The sequence below is a fragment of the Mauremys mutica genome, chromosome 2 (genome assembly GCF_020497125.1).
Source record: "Mauremys mutica isolate MM-2020 ecotype Southern chromosome 2, ASM2049712v1, whole genome shotgun sequence".
NCBI classification, from domain to species: Eukaryota; Metazoa; Chordata; order Testudines; family Geoemydidae; genus Mauremys; species Mauremys mutica.
The window spans coordinates 267,052,005-267,070,209 of NC_059073.1; the positions used below are offsets into that span (position 1 = coordinate 267,052,005).

At 46.1% G+C, this 18,205-nt stretch overlaps 1 protein-coding gene across 3 annotated transcripts in view; it reads left to right on the top strand.

Annotated features, from left to right (window-relative positions):
* Nucleotides 1-18,205, top strand: part of LOC123365213 — a 148,038-nt gene that overhangs the window by 123,207 nt on the left and 6,626 nt on the right. The window contains exon 20 of one of the 3 annotated variants that reach the window (XM_045007913.1): nt 3,334-3,396. The exons of the other annotated variants lie outside the window; for them this stretch is intronic. The gene's annotated coding sequence lies outside the window, so the exon portion shown is untranslated. Of the gene's footprint in view, nt 1-3,333; nt 3,397-18,205 lie in introns of those variants that run through there. 3 annotated transcript variants of the gene reach the window in all.

Here is an 18,205-nt window from a genome sequence, read left to right on the forward strand (position 1 = left end):
TCAGTACTAATTCATCAGAAGGACCCATCTTAGGCCATTGGCTACTTCTTTGATTGTGGCACCTGAGATTAGTCTAACACATGATAACGTTTTTGTCTTGCTTTCATAAACACCAGAAGGGGTGACTTAAGTCTTGGTTCTGGAGGAGAAGTTGTTCTGCCACTCTCAGAAGCTCTTTGACAAATGAGCTTGAGAGCTCAAAGTTCAGCTGTAGCTCATAGGAGCACTCAGGGATGAAGCCTATTAGAGCCTTTTCCCTCTGGATTTGAGGAGGTTCTGATAGAACACTCCAGGAATATTAAGTTTAAGACAAGCCTCTCTCACCTTCTCAGTTCTTTTAGAAAAAGAAAGACAAACTGAATACATACTGGGGGTAATGGATTAAATAAAAAAGATACCGAGTGAGAGTTGTTCATTGGACTAGCCACATCACAAGAAGGGGCAAATTTGAACCTCAGGAACTTAGCTTTAGCCATGGAGGTTACTGTGGAGCCTGTGGGTCCTGTTACCATGGAAGCCCCTAATATTAACAGATCTTTTCTTTTTTAAGGCAACAGGCATAAAAATAATCAGAGAAACTAACAACTATACTATCTAGATGAGGGGTTCTCAACCTTTTTCTTTCTGAGCCCCACCCAACATGCTAAAAAAACTCCACAACCCATCTGTGCCACCACTACTGCTTTTCTGCATATAATAGCCAGGGCCAGTATTAGGAGGTAGCAAGCAGGGTAATTGCCTGGGGCTCCACATCACAGTGAGACCTTCGAAGGGAGCATATACACATGCCAGAAATGGGATCCATGTGGACAATTACTCAAGAGCAAGTTGCATGCTACTTTACATTGTGCATAAACAATATTAATAACTGTTTCAGGTGCCAAATATTACTGCTGAATAAATGCATAGAAAGGATTTCACGAATCTCACTTTCAGGGATCATGAGAAGCTTGCAGTACTAGCAGTTAGAAAAATCTGGGTTTGTATATAGCACAAATTGGATATGCAAAGCCTTACAGTATAATACTGAATACATTTTTTCAACAAAGTCTCCACATTTAAACCCACAATACTCTTCATATTGCATTATTCTGGTTTTTTTTTGTCGCCACTATAATTCATGTATTTCCCTATAATCAAGCGTACCAGTTCACAAACAAAAAAAGAATGGTATAATTACTAGAATAGATTTTACAGGACTAATTTAAGATTGAAGTAAATGAAACAAAAAGTGGTCACGTTACACAAGTTATTATTATAGAATACAGAATAAACTGCTGAGTTAAGTATCAGAGGGGTAGCCGTGTTAGTCTGGATCTGCAAAAGCAGCAAAGAGTCCTGTGGCACCTTATAGACTAACAGACGTATTGGAGCATGAGCTTTCCTGGGTGAATACCCACTTCGTCGGATGCAACTGCTTTTACTGCTGTGTTAGACTCTAAGCATCATCTTCAAGTGGAACCTGATGGTAGAACCTTCCAAGCAGTACCTGTTAGTGTGCACATGCACTCTCTCCTACCCCTCTCCTCAGCATATCTGAACATTCTGTGGACAAAGCTATATAAGGTGGCACTGCACCCTCTATGGCCTCAGTTCCTTCCAACCTCTGTATCAGATGGAAGTGAGCCATTTGGATCAAGGGTGTTTTTTTCTCATTTATAAGTGCCTTTGATGATTTATAGTTGTCCTTTCTTTTTAGTATAAGATAGTTCAGTACAGTTTGTTAAGTCAGTTCCACATAATGGCAGAACCAGAATAGAGGAAGAAACCAGGTTTTAAGAGGTGCTTCATGCCCAGTTGTCTCCCTGGCAGTGACAACCACATTACGTGCCTTATGTATCTTGGGGAAGGCCACTCTCCTTCTGGGTGTTCTATTTGCCAGATTTGCACGCTCAGAGTGCACAAGGAGACGCAGAACAGACTGCAGGTGCTTCTGCTTATGGGGGCTTTTGCTTCTAAGCCATCCTGTTCCCAAAGATCATTGGATCCAAAACTAAGAAGCCTGTTTTGGCTCTGGTGGCTTACTCCAGTAAGGCTGAGCTGTCTAAAGGTTCCAGGAAGCTGGGATCATCATTGGCGAGTTCCTGATTTGTCACCTGATCAACATGTGGCATAGCTTCTGCTTCTTCCACTTCTGAAGATGCTTTGCAGTTCCATGATTTGGTGGACTGCATGGTATCCCCACTGAACTTAACTTCAGTAGCTATGGAGGAAACCTCCCACCCACTATTTGACATCCTTGGGGCTACCGCCACAAATAGGATATAGATTCTGGATGGTCTTTTGCAGCCTGCTACGACTGTTTGGTCAACTCCTGCTTCCTGCCATCTTATTTCCAAAAAGTGAAGAAACTGTATCAGATACCCCACAAAGGGTTTTCTTACTTTCGATACCATCCTGTGCCTAATTTCCTGGCTGTGTCTGCAGCCAGTACCAGGCTTAGCCCTGGACTACACTACAGAGTTAAGTCGACACAAGGCAGTTTATGTCGACCTAACTCTGTAAGCATCTACATTAAAATGTCACTCCCGCCAATATAACTTGCCTGCTACTCTGACTTAACTCCACCTCTGTGAGAGGTGTAGCACTTAGGTTGATGTAGTTAGGTCGATACAGTGTCAGTGTAGACACTGTGGGTACGTCTATACTACCTGCCGGATCCACTGAGGATTATATGCCATCCATCTGGAGCTGGAGATTTTGAAAGTAGTAGTGTCCATTGGTCCACGCATGTGCTCTTACACCACCTCATGGTTTTGTCTGAGGTGATAAAAGGAAGGGTGGATCGACCACACCTTTAGTTCCTTATCCATGGTAAACCAAGAAATCTGCAGCAGAGGGAAGGAGGGTGGGATTGGAATTGCTCTAAGAACCTGCAGTTACAGGTAAGTAATTTCCTCTTCTACAGTAGGGGCCAGGAGTGATGGCCCCTACTGTATTTCACTGAGGGTGATTAACATGCACTACCAATTTAAGAGGACTGCGAGTAAGATGATGGAACTGTGGAATGGAGAAAAGCCATGCTGAACAAGGCATCCATCGCAGTCTTGCACCAAGGTGTAATGGGAAGAAAAGGTATGTACTGAACTCCACGTGGCTGCCGTATACATCGGTAAGTGGTATGTCATGAAGTGCAATCGTGGTCAATGCTTGCATTCTCATGGAGCAGGCATGTACCCCAAGGCAGGGATACAGTCCTGATAATCGACAGAGTGTAATGCACCCCGAAACCCACTTAGAAACCCTTTGAGTAGAGATTGCTTGGCCCTCAATCTTTTCTGCTATAGCGATAAATAGTCTAGGGGACTTCCTGAATGATCTCATCCTCTGCAGATAGAAGGCTGGGACCCTGTGGACATTGAAGGAGTGAAGGCACTGTTCCTCTGCTGACACATGTGGCTTCAGAAAGAAAGCAGGTAAATATATGGGTTGGTTGAGATGAAAGTGGGATACAACCTTTGACAGACACTTGGGGTTCAAGTTCAGGGAAACTTTGTCATTATGGAACATAAGGAGGGGGGGTCTGCCATCCTGGCCCCCAATTCACCTACCCTTCTTGCAGAAATAATAGCTACCAGGAGGCTGACCTTCATGGAGAGGAGAGACAGAAGACAAGAGGTTCACAGGGCAATTTCATCAATGCTGTGAGGACAAGGTTGAAGTCTTATTGGGGACCGATGGGTTGAATGGAAGGATAAGTTCATATGAGGCCCTTCTAAAACCTTGTAGTCAAGGGGTGCATAAAGAAAGATTCTCCCTCCACTAATAGCCACTACGTGCACCTTGATGGGGTTGAGAGTGAGTCCTGACTCCTTCAGGGGCAGGAGATCGTCTAAGAGAAGAGGAATGCCCACAGCCTCAGGGCAAGACCCTTCTGCTAGGCCCAAGAGGTGAAATGTTTCCACTTGGCCCGATAGGACCACTAATAGACTGTTTCCTGCTACTCAAGATGACATTCTGTACTGCAAACAAACATTCCCAATCCTGCCATTGTGTTGTGTGAGCAGTTCCAGAGAAGATGGCAGCAGAAGCAGGGGATGCGCTGACATGCAGAGGAGGGGAAACCAGAATTGGTGAGGCCAAAATGGGGTGATCAGGATGATCTTAGCTCTCACCAGTCTGATCTTGTGTCGGACATACAGTAGGGGAGGAAAGGCATAATTGATTTGTTCCAACCAGCGGATGACTAGGGCATCACCTTGGGAAAGGGCACCAAGCAGAACTGGATGCATTTGTTATTGGTGGAGGAGGTGAAGATGTCAAAAATGTTGGCGATCACAGCATCGTGTAGCTCCCATTTGTGGTCGTTCACAAATTTCCTGCTGAAAGGGTCTGCAATTAGGTTCTGAGTCTCCGGAAGATAGGCTGCTGACAACAGGATCTTGTGGGTGATGTACCAGTCCCAGAGACAAATAACTTCCACACAAAGTGACTTCATGGCTTCTTGTTTGTTTATGTAGTAAACAGTGGTGGAGTTGTCTAACATCATGAGAACATGATGGGAGTGAATGGATGGGAGAACTGTGCAACATGCTCTCCTTACCGCCCGAAGTTCTAGGATGTTGATCCTGGATTCCTGAGTGCTCCAAGTTCCTTCCATCATGTGCTCGCCCATGTGGGCACCCCATCTGTTGAGTGACACATCTGTGATTGTCCTCGTGCTTGTGGAAGATGGAAGGAAGGGTATTCTGGTGCAAACCTGAACTGGGTCCATCCACCATCAAAAAGAGAAATGAACCCTGTATTGGAAGTGTCGAGAGTCTACCAGAAATCTCATATGGGTAGGATGGATACCTATGTGGAAGTAAATGTCTTGTATATAGAGACCAGTAAACTACGTGCCCCTTTCTAGGGAGGTTGCGAGGGTGACCGTACAAAACTTTGGTTTGTGTATGAGCAGTTGAGATGACAGAGATCTTAGATTGGTCTCCATCCTCCCTTCTTCTTGGGTACCAGGAAATAGCTGGAATAGAACCCTGCGCCTTGAAAGGCTATAGGGCCAGGCTCTACCACTCCCCTTTCCAGTAGGGAGTCCACCTCTAGGGCAAATATACTATTGTGAGAGTGGTCCCAGAGGAGGGATCGGGATGGGGGATGTGGATGAGGTAGTGTCGTGAACTCAATCGTATAGCCATGTCAAATAACATCCAAGACATACTTGTCCATTGTTATCACACTCCAAGCTCGTAAAAAGAGAGCTACATGTTGCAAAAAGGAAAGGGGGTGGGTCATACATATGGTAGGATGTGTGGTGGAAAATTAACCACACGTTGTGTTTGGATCAGAACAGCCTGAGGCCCACTTTATTACAAGCATGCAGGGAGACACAGCCAGCCTAGCTGGTCTGCCTAACAAAGGAACACGGAAGCTTATATAGCTTAAAACCACATTTAGTCAAACACACTTTTCATTTGTAATATGCTTTTAAACAGAAAAACAGCTCCTTATTAGGAATACAAAAGCAACAGGCTTTCCTGTTTATTATCAGGTTGTTTGTTTGTAGTTAAGGCTTCTAGCGATTACAGTTACATTTAGCAAGACTGGCATTTTTCATTCTCTCTCTCCTCCTGCCCCTTGTGCACAGTTATTTTAATCAAAGTTATCTTGGTCAAAGTTTGGGCCTACTCAGTTTTCCCTTACAATCTCCCCTTTTGTGCTTTTAGCACAACTATTAATCTTAAACCCTTATTTTTATTAAATTTTGCATTTTTAATTCCAAATCAAATGGCTCAGCCTTTGGGGTTCTGGTTGAAGATAACAATGCATGGTCAGTACGAACATGGAAGGTACTATTATTATTACATCCTTTACAACAACAACAACATAAGCCTAGGCTAAACAATATCAATAAAAGTATCAGCACTCCCATTAATATAACATGGTGGGGTTGCTGAATAGCTTTAGTTACAAAACACAATACATTATTTTTAGTACATAAAGTAGATACTTTATAAGCCATATGAAAAGCATTTTTTTATTTGATATATATTTTGAAGTATATGAATTTGCTTTTGTAATTCAGAGATTTTCTGGACCTTCGGCAGGAGTGAAAGCAAATTTTGGAATCGATTAGGTACTAAGACAGTCCAATTAAAAGGTATCTGAAACTTAAGGGCTATTTGCAAATTTTTGTCCACAGGCCAATTAATATTACTGCTAGCAGCAGTAGTGAGATTGAAATGTATATTTTGCAGAATGGTGGCCTGAACATACACACAGCTATTATTTGCTTGGAAAAGCAAATGTCCTGCGAGGGCAGTTTCTTGTCCCATACCTTCCCAGCAGACATTGTCATGAACGGTGACAACTTCCCCTAGCTTCAGTTTCTGTACATACTAGAGCTATGGGGATTCTAATGGCCAGAGTGTCCATTGACTCCCTATCCCTATCCAAATGTTGGGTGTTTTTCCAGGAGCACTGACTATAAATCGATTAGGCATATCAGGTATTTTTATTTCCCAAACGTCTCATGTACTATCCAATCCCACATGCATCCTCCCCATGGACCTGGCAGGATTCGATATGTGGGAGCCCACATCCCCACAACTGGTCCATATGCTTGGAAGGAGCACTGCGAACATTTGCACCTCCAAGTATGTCTTCATGGCCACAGATTAGATGATACTCCTGAAGTATCTGTAAGGGCAGCAGGCCAGGCCTGATGTTCGAGATCACTCCAAATGGCCATTAGCTGGTCATTCAGAAATTTTCAAATTTCTGAACATGCCAGATCCCACTGCAATGCCTTCCCAGCCTCAGTGATATTTAGCAACAGTGTTGTCAGCAATTTCTGGGTTATTGAACTAAGGGCAGAAATAATACACAGCTTACCAACCACATCTTACACTTGGGTTGACTGTGCTCCAGTAATAGGACCGGTGGCCTTTTCCAATTGTCCAATTTTTTTTTCATGTTGTCTTTTGTAAATGTTCCAAATGGCAGGCGCACTGTTGGCACCATCCCATAAGTGTTTGGCCAAGTCTTTCTTTTTCCTATGGAAGCCCAGGCCCTCTGCTGTGCTAGCCTAATAGCAGCTTCCTTTGAGCAGTTTGGGTATTGTGATAGACCCAGGCCAGTTGGGTACAGCAGAATAGCAGAAGGCAGATATACTGGCCACTGGATTAACAGTTTTCTGTTCCCTGACTGCCCAGAGCAGGGGCTAATGAGAACACCTGACTCTAACCTGTAAAGAGTCAGGTGAGGCCAGTCAGTTAATGTGACCACCTGACTCTAATTAAGGCCCTGCTGATACTATAAAAAGGGCTCACTCCAGTCAGGCAGGAGAGTCAGGGAGCCAGAGGAGAGGAAGTGCAGCTGAAGGGCTGGTTACTGAAGACTCCCTAAAACATCGTTAAAGGAGCCCTAAGGTAAGGGTGAAGAAGGGAGAAGCAGGAGAGCTGTGGGGAAGTGGCCCAGGGAAATGTAGCAACTCTGGCAGTGAAAGGTTGGCTGCCAACAACTGCTACCATTAGGGTCCCTGGGCTGGAAACCGGAGTAGAGGGCGGGCCTGGGTTCCCCCAACCCACCACTATAGGAACATCTCCTGGAAGGGGAAGTCAGGTCCCTGTCAGGACAGGAGGCTGAACAGAGACTGTGGGAGTTCTCTCACCAACCTCCTTGCAAGCCTATGATGAAAAGGGCTCAGTAGACTGTAATCCTGGCCCTAGAGAGAGAAGGGCTACGTGGAGGGTCACAGTGAGCCACTGAGGCTAACATAAACCACCTAGAAGCACAGGACCCACAGGAGCAAGGTCATTGCTCTGCCACAGTATATAGAGGTAACCTGAAAGCTGGATAAAGGTAGTGTGAACCTGACAGTTCCTGGAGTAGCATTGATTAGAGTCCATTGATATCCTAACACATCTTTTTTTTTGGAAGCCAATTAGGGAGGGCAGTGCATTCTGATGGTACTTGTCCGTAAGCGCAGAGCCCAGCCCCCGGAAAAAACCCACCCCACCATTTAATTCCACATACCCAAGAACGGTCTCCACAAGTCCCTCTCTGCAAATTAACAATACTTTGTCTTCTTCACCTGGGCCAATTCTTAATGTCTTTTGTAGTCAGGAATTCCTGGACTTTAGTGGTTTCAGCGGAGCGAGTGTTCCTTCTTTCTTGGAACAGCCATGGATTAGCATTATTCAGGGGAGAGGTTACTAGCACATTACCCTGTAATGGTTTGGTTCTTCTAGCAAAGTCCAAATGCATAGTAGGTCTGTCAGTGGACAAGAGAGAGGTTGCTAGCACTTCACCTTGTCCTTTTCTCCTGCTGTCCAGAAGGAACAGCAGCACCAGGAGCAGGGCCGGCTCCAGACCCCAGCGCGTCAAGCGCGCGCTTGGGGCAGCATTTTGCCGGCAGGGCGGCAGGCGGCTCCGGCGGACCTCCCGCAGGCATGACTGTGGAGGGTCCGCTGGTCCCGCAGCCCCGGTGGACCTCCCGCAGAAATGCCTGCGGAGGGTCCGCTGGTCCCGCGGCTCCAGTGGACCATCCGCAGGCATGCCTGCGGGAGGTCCACCAGAGCCGCGGGACCAACGGACCCTCCGCAGGCACGTCTGCAAGAGATTCCCCCGGAGCCGCGGGACTGGCGACCGCCAGAGCGCGCCCCGCGGCGCGCCGCTCTGCTTGGGGCGGCGGAATTCCTAGAGCCGCCCCTGACCAGGAGACACAGCTGATCATCAGTTGGAGAATCATCTTGCAGTGGAGGGGCCTTTTTGCAGTGCGAAGCGTGGGTCCAGGCAGTCAGTTCTTGGCACTTCACAGTGGTGTTGGTAGTTAACAGGATTTGGTATGGGCCTTTCCAGCGTGGGGCCAGGACAGTCTTTCACTGTTGGACCTTTATGTAGACCCAGTCTCCTGGTTCCAGCGAATGGCAGGGTTGCTCTGGATCCTTAGGTCTTTTATACACAGGTAAAAAAAGCGCACTCAACACATTTCATTAGTGCCTGGCAATAATTAAGCATGTTATTAAATGACTGTCCATCTGAGCCAGGGCCAGTGGGGCGCAGCTGGTAGTTGTATCGGCTGCCCTGTTAGAATCTCATGAGGGCTGAGTCCAGGCTTTTGATTGGGAGTGGCCCTCAGTCATTAATGCTAATGGGAGGGTATTTGGCCACTTTAAATTTGTCTCAGCACAGATCTTGGCCAGTTTATTTTCAAAAATCCCATTTTGACGTTTCACTGTCCCGGCAGTGGTGGGGGCAGTGGAGATTGTGTTGGATCTGTAAAGCTGCACGTAACTTGTTATAATTTGTCCAGTAAAATTAGGTCCACAATCACTGTTGCTACTCAGAGGTTTGCCAAATTGTGATACAAAAGCCTTAAGTCAGAAGTATTACAACAGTCTTGGCATCTGCCTTTTTACAGGGAAAGGCTTTAACCCAGTTGGAAACTACATTAACTAAAACTAACACACTTATAATTACAACATTTAGACTTTTAAATAAAATTAATCTGCATTTTTACAAAAGGTCCCCAAGAAGGAGGATGTGCTGCCTGCCTAACCTCGACAGCTTTACCAACATTATGTTGCTGACAGATTACACACTGTTGGCAGTATTGCTGGGCCACAGGAGAAAAAATCCGGTACAAACCAGTCTCGTCTAATTACAGCAATCATTCCTCCTTCGCCCATGCACGCCACTCCGTGGTGCACCCGAGCAAAGCACGGCCAGAGCACCTTGGGCACAACCAGGCGGCCGTCTGGGAAGCGCCAAAGGCGATCAGGATGCAAAGTGTACTCAGCAATACTTCAGGAACATTTTTCAGCTTTTTGATTGGTATTAGCTTTTCCTTTTTTTTTTTTTTTTGAAAAACAAAGAGCATATTTTTACCCCCTTGGGGTTGGCAGATTATTGCTTAAAATATATATTTTTTTTTAACAAATACCCTTGTTGATTGCAGGTAAAACTGAGGAATTACTTCCCATATTTTCCTGTATTTGTTTTATAGGCAGGCCAGGTTTCAATGGCTTCTATCTTTATCATTTAGGTGATTTGCATTAACGCAGACATTCTCGGCTTGCTTTTGGATTCAAAGTTATCAGCCACTTAGAGACTCTGTCTCAAAAGGACAATTAACTTCTAACTTTTAACTCCTGCTTTCAAACACACATTGATTTGAAAAGGAAAACTTATATCCTTGGGGCAGCCGGTTTAGGAAGAAATCACTTGAGGCCAGAGAACAGACAGCTAACCAAAACCTCCATTTTATTTACAGAGACAGAGAGCTCACTCAGCCGGTTGAAACCGGCTGAGCTATCCCTTAATAGTCTAACTCAGTTGCCATAGTAACAAAACCCATGACAACCAAATACACAACATATTCCTCCCCCCCTAATAAGAACATTCCCTAAATAAAACACACACTAAACTAGAGAAGGAGGGTAGACTGCCTCCATTCCCGGCTAAACCCTGGGGATTATTTTGCCCCATAACCGTGGGTTCGCCCTAACTAAAGATCCAGCCGATGAGGAGGTCTTCTGTCTCTAGGTGGATTACGGCGAACTTCTGGTGTTGTTGCACCCGAAAGTACTAGGGGCTCAGGGTCCGCAGCACGAATAGGTGAGGAGGTGGTATCAGCTCGTGCTGGGCAAAGGGGTATCTCAGCTGCCGGCAGTAATGGAGGAGAACAGTCAGGAACAGGTGACTCATGATTCAGTGTCTCACCAGGAGGGGTGAAGTCAGACCCCTCAACTGCAGATGGGTCCTGAAGACTGGCATGACCTGGCAACAGCTGATCTACATGTCGCCGCCAGGTAAGATTCTCTGCAGTCCGGACTGTATAGGAAACAGGTCCTGTTTGAGTGATGACTGTGGCCGGGACCCATTTAGCTCTGGAAGTATAATTCCGAGCCAAAACTGGCTGCCCTGGGCTAAAGGTTCGGTCTTTTGCTCTGGGTGCCCGTCTGATGACTTGATATTGCTGCTGATGTTGCACAGTTTGCCTGGGTTCAGAAGGTTTCAGCAGATCAAAGCAAGTGCGCAGCTGTCGTCCCATCATTAGAAAGGCTGGGGAAGCCTGGGTCGTAGCATGAGGTGTGTTTCTATAGGAAAGTAAGAAGGTATCCAGACGCTTTTGAATGGAGCGTTGTCCCTTTGCTGATTTCAAAGCGTTTTTCATTGTCTGCACAAATCTTTCAGCTAATCCGTTGGTGGACGGATGATATGGTGCTGACGTGATGTGGTGTATCCCATTTGCCTTCATAAAATTTTGAAACTCCCGAGAGACGAACTGCGGTCCGTTGTCGCTCACAAGTTGTTCTGGCAGACCAAAACAACTAAAGAGTCCTCGTAGTTTTTGGATAGTACTCTCTGCAGTAGTGGACTGCATTATAGAGACTTCTGGCCATTTAGAATGGGCATCTACTGCCACCAAGAACATGCTTCCTTCAAGGGGGCCAGCAAAGTCAACGTGAATACGTTGTCACGGGTTTTCAGGCCAGTCCCATGGGTGTAGGGGTGCCCACTGGGGTGCATTTCTTACACCCTGACATGACATACAAGCTTTTGCCTTCTCTTCAATAGCACTGTCCAATCTAGGCCACCAAAAATAGCTTCGTGCAATTTCCTTCATGCGCACTATTCCACAGTGACCTGAATGTAGCTGTTCTAACATCTGTGATCTCAGGGGTGGTGGAATAATGACACGCCTCCCCCACAACAAACAACCAGATTGGACCGATAACTCCGTCCGCCTGGACATGTAGGGAACAAGGTCGGGTGAGACCGGAGAGGTTTGTCGAGATTTTCCATGCATCACCAGGTCCATAACTTGGGATAATACTGGGTCAATGCGGGTTGCCTTCTTTATCTGAGTAGCAGTGATGGGTGTATTCTCTACCTGTTCAAAGTAGAAGATTTCCTTTTGGGCACTATCTTGATGTTTGACCGGTAAAGGCAACCTTGAGAGGCCATCTGCATTGCCGTGCAGAGTGGATTTCCGATATTTGATTTCATATGTGTGTGCAGAAAGTATCAATGCCCAACGTTGCATACGACTAGCAGCTAATGGGGGAATGCCTGTGTAGGGTCCAAAAATTGATGTCAGAGGTCGATGGTCTGTAAGAAGAGTAAACTTTCGCCCAAACAGGTACTGATGAAACTTCCTAATTCCAAAAACAATTCCTAATGCCTCATGTTCGATTTGGGCGTAGTTAGTTTCTGCTTTGCTTAGAGTGCGTGAAGCAAAAGCAATAGGTCTTTCTTCTCCCGAAGGCATAATGTGTGACACGACCGCTCCCACTCCATAAGGGGAAGCATCGCAGGCCAATTGCAGGGGTAAGGATGGATCAAAGTGCGTTAGAACTTCAGAATTTAACAATGCATCCTTAGCTTTGTTAAATGCAACATCACAGGCTTCAGTCCACTTCCAGGCCTTGTTCTGCCCAAGGAGCTCATGAAGTGGTTTTAGCAGTGTGGCTAACTGTGAGATGAACTTTCCATAATAGTTCAGTAGTCCTAGAAATGAGCGCAGCTGGCTTACATTTCGAGGTGGGGGAGCCTCCACAATAGCTTTAACTTTTGCAGGGGCCTTATGAAGACCTGCAGAATCGATGATGTGTCCCAAATATTCAACAGAGGGCTTGAAGAATTCACACTTGTCTTTGCGAACTCGTAGGCCATACTCTTCCAGTCTTTGTAGGGTAGCCTCTAAATTCTTTAAGTGATCCTCTTCATTTCTTCCAGTGACCAGGATATCATCCAGATAGCACTGAACTCCTGACAAGCCACACAAGATCTGGTCCATAGCCCTCTGGAACAGGGGGGAGCCGATGTGATTCCAAAGGGTAGGCGACAGTATCGATAAAGCCCCTTATGAGTCACAATAGTCAACAGCTCTTGGGACTTTTCATCGACGTGCATCTGTAAATATGCTTGACTCAGATCAATCTTACTGAACTTTTGTCCCCCAGCCAGGCCTGCGAAGAGGTCATCGATGCGGGGAAGCGGGTATTGCTCTGCACACAACACTGGGTTGACAGTGACTTTAAAATCACCGCAAATCCGGAGAGAGCCATCTTTCTTCACTATTGGAACGATAAGAGTGGCCCATGAGCTATGGGTAACTGGTATTAGGACTCCATTGGTGACCAGGCGCTCCAGGTCTGCTTCAACTTTTGGCCTGATGGCATATGGCACAGTTCGGGCTTTCAGATATTTTGGTGGACTGCCAGGTTTAATGTTCAATGTCACAGTGTCGACACACCAGGTCCTTACACCAGCATTCTGATCCCTGGTGACCCAGCTTACCACAGCGGTAACATTCTTGACTCTGCACCGTTTTGTGGGTCAGTTCTTCTGACACTTTTTGCACCCTAGGGGATGCACCGATGTATTGTGCCTCCCTTGTAGCCAGTTCCATGGAGACAGCAATATCAACAGCCTTCTGTAATGTAAGCTGAGCCTCTGTCAGTAGGCGCTTCCGTATAGCTTCACTGCAGAGGCCACACACTAACCTGTCACGCAGGGCATCATTTAACATCTCTTTAAAATCACAGTGTTCTGTTAGCTTTTTTAAAATGGCTACAAATTGTACAACTGTTTCATCTTCCTTTTGGTCTCTTTTGTGGAACCTATATCTTTCAGCAATTACCAGTGGTTTTGGGGAGAAATGAGACCCCAGGATTTCCACAATGTCACTGTAAGATTTAGTCTCAGGCTTAACAGGGTGTAGTAAGCTGCGTAGCAGAGAGTAGGTTTTAGCCCCTACAACAGTTAAGAATATTGGCACCTTCTTCGCTTCTGTAATGTCATTTGCAATACCAAAAAGCTCAAAATGCTCAGTATACACATGCCATTGCTCTGTATTCTCATCAAAAGGCTCCAGGGGCCTGGTCAGAGTAGCCATGATTTTTAGTTTCACTTTCACAGTCAATGCAAACAAGCAGCTTTTTTTCTTTGTTTGGTCTTTACCTTGACTTCTACTACCTTCTGTTACTGGAGCAGCACCAGGATCCCATCCTCGTCGCCAGTGTTATATCCTTGGGGCAGCCGGTTTAGGAAGAAATCACTTGAGGCCAGAGAACAGACAGCTTACCAAAACCTCCATTTTATTTACAGAGACAGAGAGCTCACTCAGCCGGTTGAAACCAGCTGAGCTATCCCTTAATAGTCTAACTCAGTTGCCATAGTAACAAAACCCATGACAACCAAATACACAACAAAAACACAACCCATTTTGGCTTCCCTTTGGCAAAGTGACCGTTGATTACACAGAACTACCTTAAGGCTTACTGTGGGGCACTGACTACAGCTTCTATCTGCTATTTGTTACCAAAACAGATTTAAAATCTTTTCCCATTCTCCTGGCTTTGACTTCCCTGCTGCAGCCACAACTTTGGTCTTTATTTAAAACAATTTAAAATCTTGTAAAGCATTAAATCACCTTAAGGATTAAATGCTAAATACCAAAATTAAACAACACTAGTTTCTTTTGTCTGGCAAAAGTATTTCTCAGTTTTACAACCTCAAAACAACACCAATTCATTTCAAACTTATAAAACAAAGATTGTACACATCAGGAGTGTTTTTTTAGCAAATTTGACTAACTTGGTCATAGTTAAATGGTTCCACTTAAATAACCTCTTGCCTGGATTATTTATAGATATTCCTCCGGAGAAATGGGCCCTTTTTCCAAAGGAATGGCTGCAAAGAAACCAAGAATTTTTCTTTTCATAACACCTTCTTTTAACATTTGCACAAAGTTTCACTGCTTAATTCCCTCCAGTAACTACAGAGTCAACTTCTCACTCTCTTTCTTCCAGCTTTCTTTAACTATTGTTGCCTGCTTGTTTGGGCCCAATCCTTTTTTCCTCGCTGCATTATTCCTTCCCATGAGCACAGGAATTGTTTCACTACCAATTTAGCAAGGAGGGTGGGCTTTTCGACTACCCCCAACCCCTCCTGGTCCCTTTCCTTAACAATATTACTCATAAGGGCCACCCGAATCATCCTCCGTGAGGCTTGCCACCTAGACAGAATGCACATGTAATACACAGGGGCGCCCTCCCATGGTCAGGGGGAACTCTCAGACTGTCCCCCACCCATCTTCCAATCACACACGCTGGGGGGGGGGGCGCCCTGTCTGCTAGCGGCTCATAAGCTAAAGAAAGGTCTCACACTCTCCAGGGAGGGCACTCTGTCCGCTCAGCAGCATTAACAGCATGGTAAAATGAGGAAGTTACACTCACTGACCGTAGGAATAATGACTCCTTGCTGAATTAAGGAGGTAATTACTGGTTAAATTCCTCTCTCGGCCTGTTTTGATAGAGGGTACTGCAGCACTTTGGGAAGGGGTCTTGCTGGGGTTCAGGCGAACTTTACCCGATTGGGCGGACCCAATGTACCCAACCTGGTTGGCATGATTAATTCACAAGGAGAGGGGGGACCTTAGCCAGCAGTTCCTGTTGCAGCGAGGAAGGGCTGGGGTCGGTCTCCCTCTTTGGAGCATCCGCCTGTAAAACTGCCAGGACCTTATTGGGACTGGGACCAGGCATGCCCAAATACACGCCATCTGGAATACAATAGATCATACAATTTAATTTACACAGCAAGTCTCTTCCCAAAAGGTTAATCGGTGAACAAGGACTGAGGAAGAAAGCATGATGGTCAGACAGAGGATCGACAGAAACGGTCAGAGGTGAAGAGACGGGGTGGGGATTAGGAATATTGCCCGCCCCAACTGCAGTTTAAATATAAGTTTATAGGATCTTCAGATGGAGCTGGGGGGTACCCCAAAAGGCCTTGAAGGGTAGAGAGATATCTGCTGGCCACCAGGGGCTTAAAAAACCCAATTTCTCTTTTGTCTCCTTTAATTGTGTATTAAGTTTGTCCTGGGAGTTCTTGAGACTCTCTCTAGGGGAAACCGTAATTTTGGATCATCTCTGCTATACCAGTTGCATTTCTATAGAAACTTGCAAGTGAGAGGACTATAATTCCTATACATATAGAAACCAGGTGTGCCTTTTGGTGGAACGGTGATCTCTTTTGATCCACCGGCCCCCATTTTTCCCAGCACCTGGTGAAGCGGGAATCACCTTGGAATCCTCGTCCCCCAGTACCTATTTGGGTTTCCTGGCGAAGCGGAGACCACTTGCCTGCTCCGACCCCCAGAGCCCAGCTATTCACCTTTGGGTCTTTCATGCAGGGAGGGTTTGTTTAGGATGTCCACGACTTTCCTACAGCCCCATTCAGTAAAAAGTGTTGGCTAGTCTCAGAGAATGGCGCTGCTTACTCTGTTGCTTCAGGCTAGGTGATCATCAGACCAGTCAGTGGCTCATGAACCGCCTTTAGGTGGGGACCAGAGATGCGGGGAGGAAAGAAGGTGTGGAAACAGACCGTCTGAAGATGGTAAAGGATAGGGTCACACAATCCTAGACACAGGCAGACCCCTCACCGGTCAAGCCATGCAGAGGAGACTACCTCAGTCAGGGCACTCTTTTTGGCCCTACTAGTTGTAGTCACAGGGCTTGCATTAGAGACATCTCCGGTCACGAGCTTGTGGGCTTTGCAGAGAGCTCTGGGCATCTTCCTGTGACTCTTACTCACACTCCACACTCACACTGTGACACACACAACCAGAGTCCTACCCATCCATATATGTGGTAATCCAGATGGGACTCAAACCCACCCCCACATGTGGCTCTTCCCGGGGCAACCAGAACCAGAAGGGTGTCAGGCTTGTCTGGCAGCAAAAGATCTGGATCAAGTGTGCAACTCACCCAAACCCAGAGCCTAAAGGCAGTCCACCGAAAACCCAAAAAGGAGAATTAAAAGGTTTCCTACCTTTCAGATGGGCCCTGAGTTCAGTGGGGAACGGTCTGCGGTCCTCTGGTCCGGTGGTATGCTGTGGATCCAAGTCACAGCACCAAGAATTGTGGTGGAAAATTAACCATGTGTTGTGTTTGGATCAGAACAGCCTGAGGCCCACTTTATTACAAGCATTCAGGGAGACACAGCCAGCCTAGCTGATCTGTCTAACAAAGGAACACGGAAGCTTATATAGCTTAAAACCACATTTAGTCAAACACACTTTTCATTCGTAATATCCTTTTAAACAGAAAAACAGCTCCTTATTAGGAATACAAAAGCAACAAGCTTTCCTGTTTATTATCAGGTTGTACGTTTGCGGGTAAGGCTTCTAGTGATTACAGTTACATTTCGCAAGACTGGCATTTTTCATTCTCTCTCTCCTCCTGCCCCTTGTACACAGTTATTTTAATCAAAGTTATCTTGGTCAAAGTTTGGGCCTACTCCATTTTCCCTTACAGATGCAACATGGTTAATGGCTCAGATGCACTCAGAAATATTGCTTATGTGAATACTGTGTGGTGTCAAAAACTGTGTGGACGGACCAGAAGGATGGTACCAGTATGTCTTCTGATGCTCACGAGGAGGCTTGTAGGGCACTGATGAAAGAATTGAGGCGTTCTGGACCATTGTGCAGGAGGCAGGTGGTAAAATTTGAACATGGGTGCTGGTGTATAGATACCCAGCAATTGCAGCCTGGCTCTGGAGTCTTTGAAGGACTGCAGGGAATCATCAGTCTTCTGGCTGAAGAGGTGAGATTCATCTAAAGGGAGGTCCTCAAAAGTATATTGTACCTCCCTGGAGAAATCAGATGAATGCAACCAGGATTCCCTCCTCCTTCCAATTCCTGTGGTCATAGTACGCAAAGATGTGTCCGCTAAATCCACCAGAGACTGCAGTGTCATTCTGACGACCAGTTTGCCTTCCTCTAAGGGTATGTCTACACTACAAGACTATTTCGAATCAACTTAAGTCGAATTTGTGGAATCGACCTTATGAAGTCGAATTTGTGTATCCACACTAAAAACACTAATTCGACTGTGTGAGTCCACAGTAATGGGGCCAGCGTCGAATTTGGAAGCGGTGCACTGTGGGAAGCTATCCCACAGTTCCCGCACTCCCCGCTGCCCATTGGAATTCTGGGATTTCCCCCCAATGCCTGCTGGGGGAAAAAATGTGTCGAGGGTGGTTTTGGGTAACTGTCATCATTGAACCGTCAATCATGCCCTCCCTCCCTCCCCGAAAGCGCCTGCGGGCAATCTGTTCGTGCACTTTTCTGCTCAGTGACAGCATGGGCACCACAGCACTGCGAGCACGGAGCCCGCGGCAGTTATGGCCGTTGTCAACTCCTCGCACTTTATCGTCCACCTCTTCCACAGTCAGCTGCTGAGAAATCGGGCTA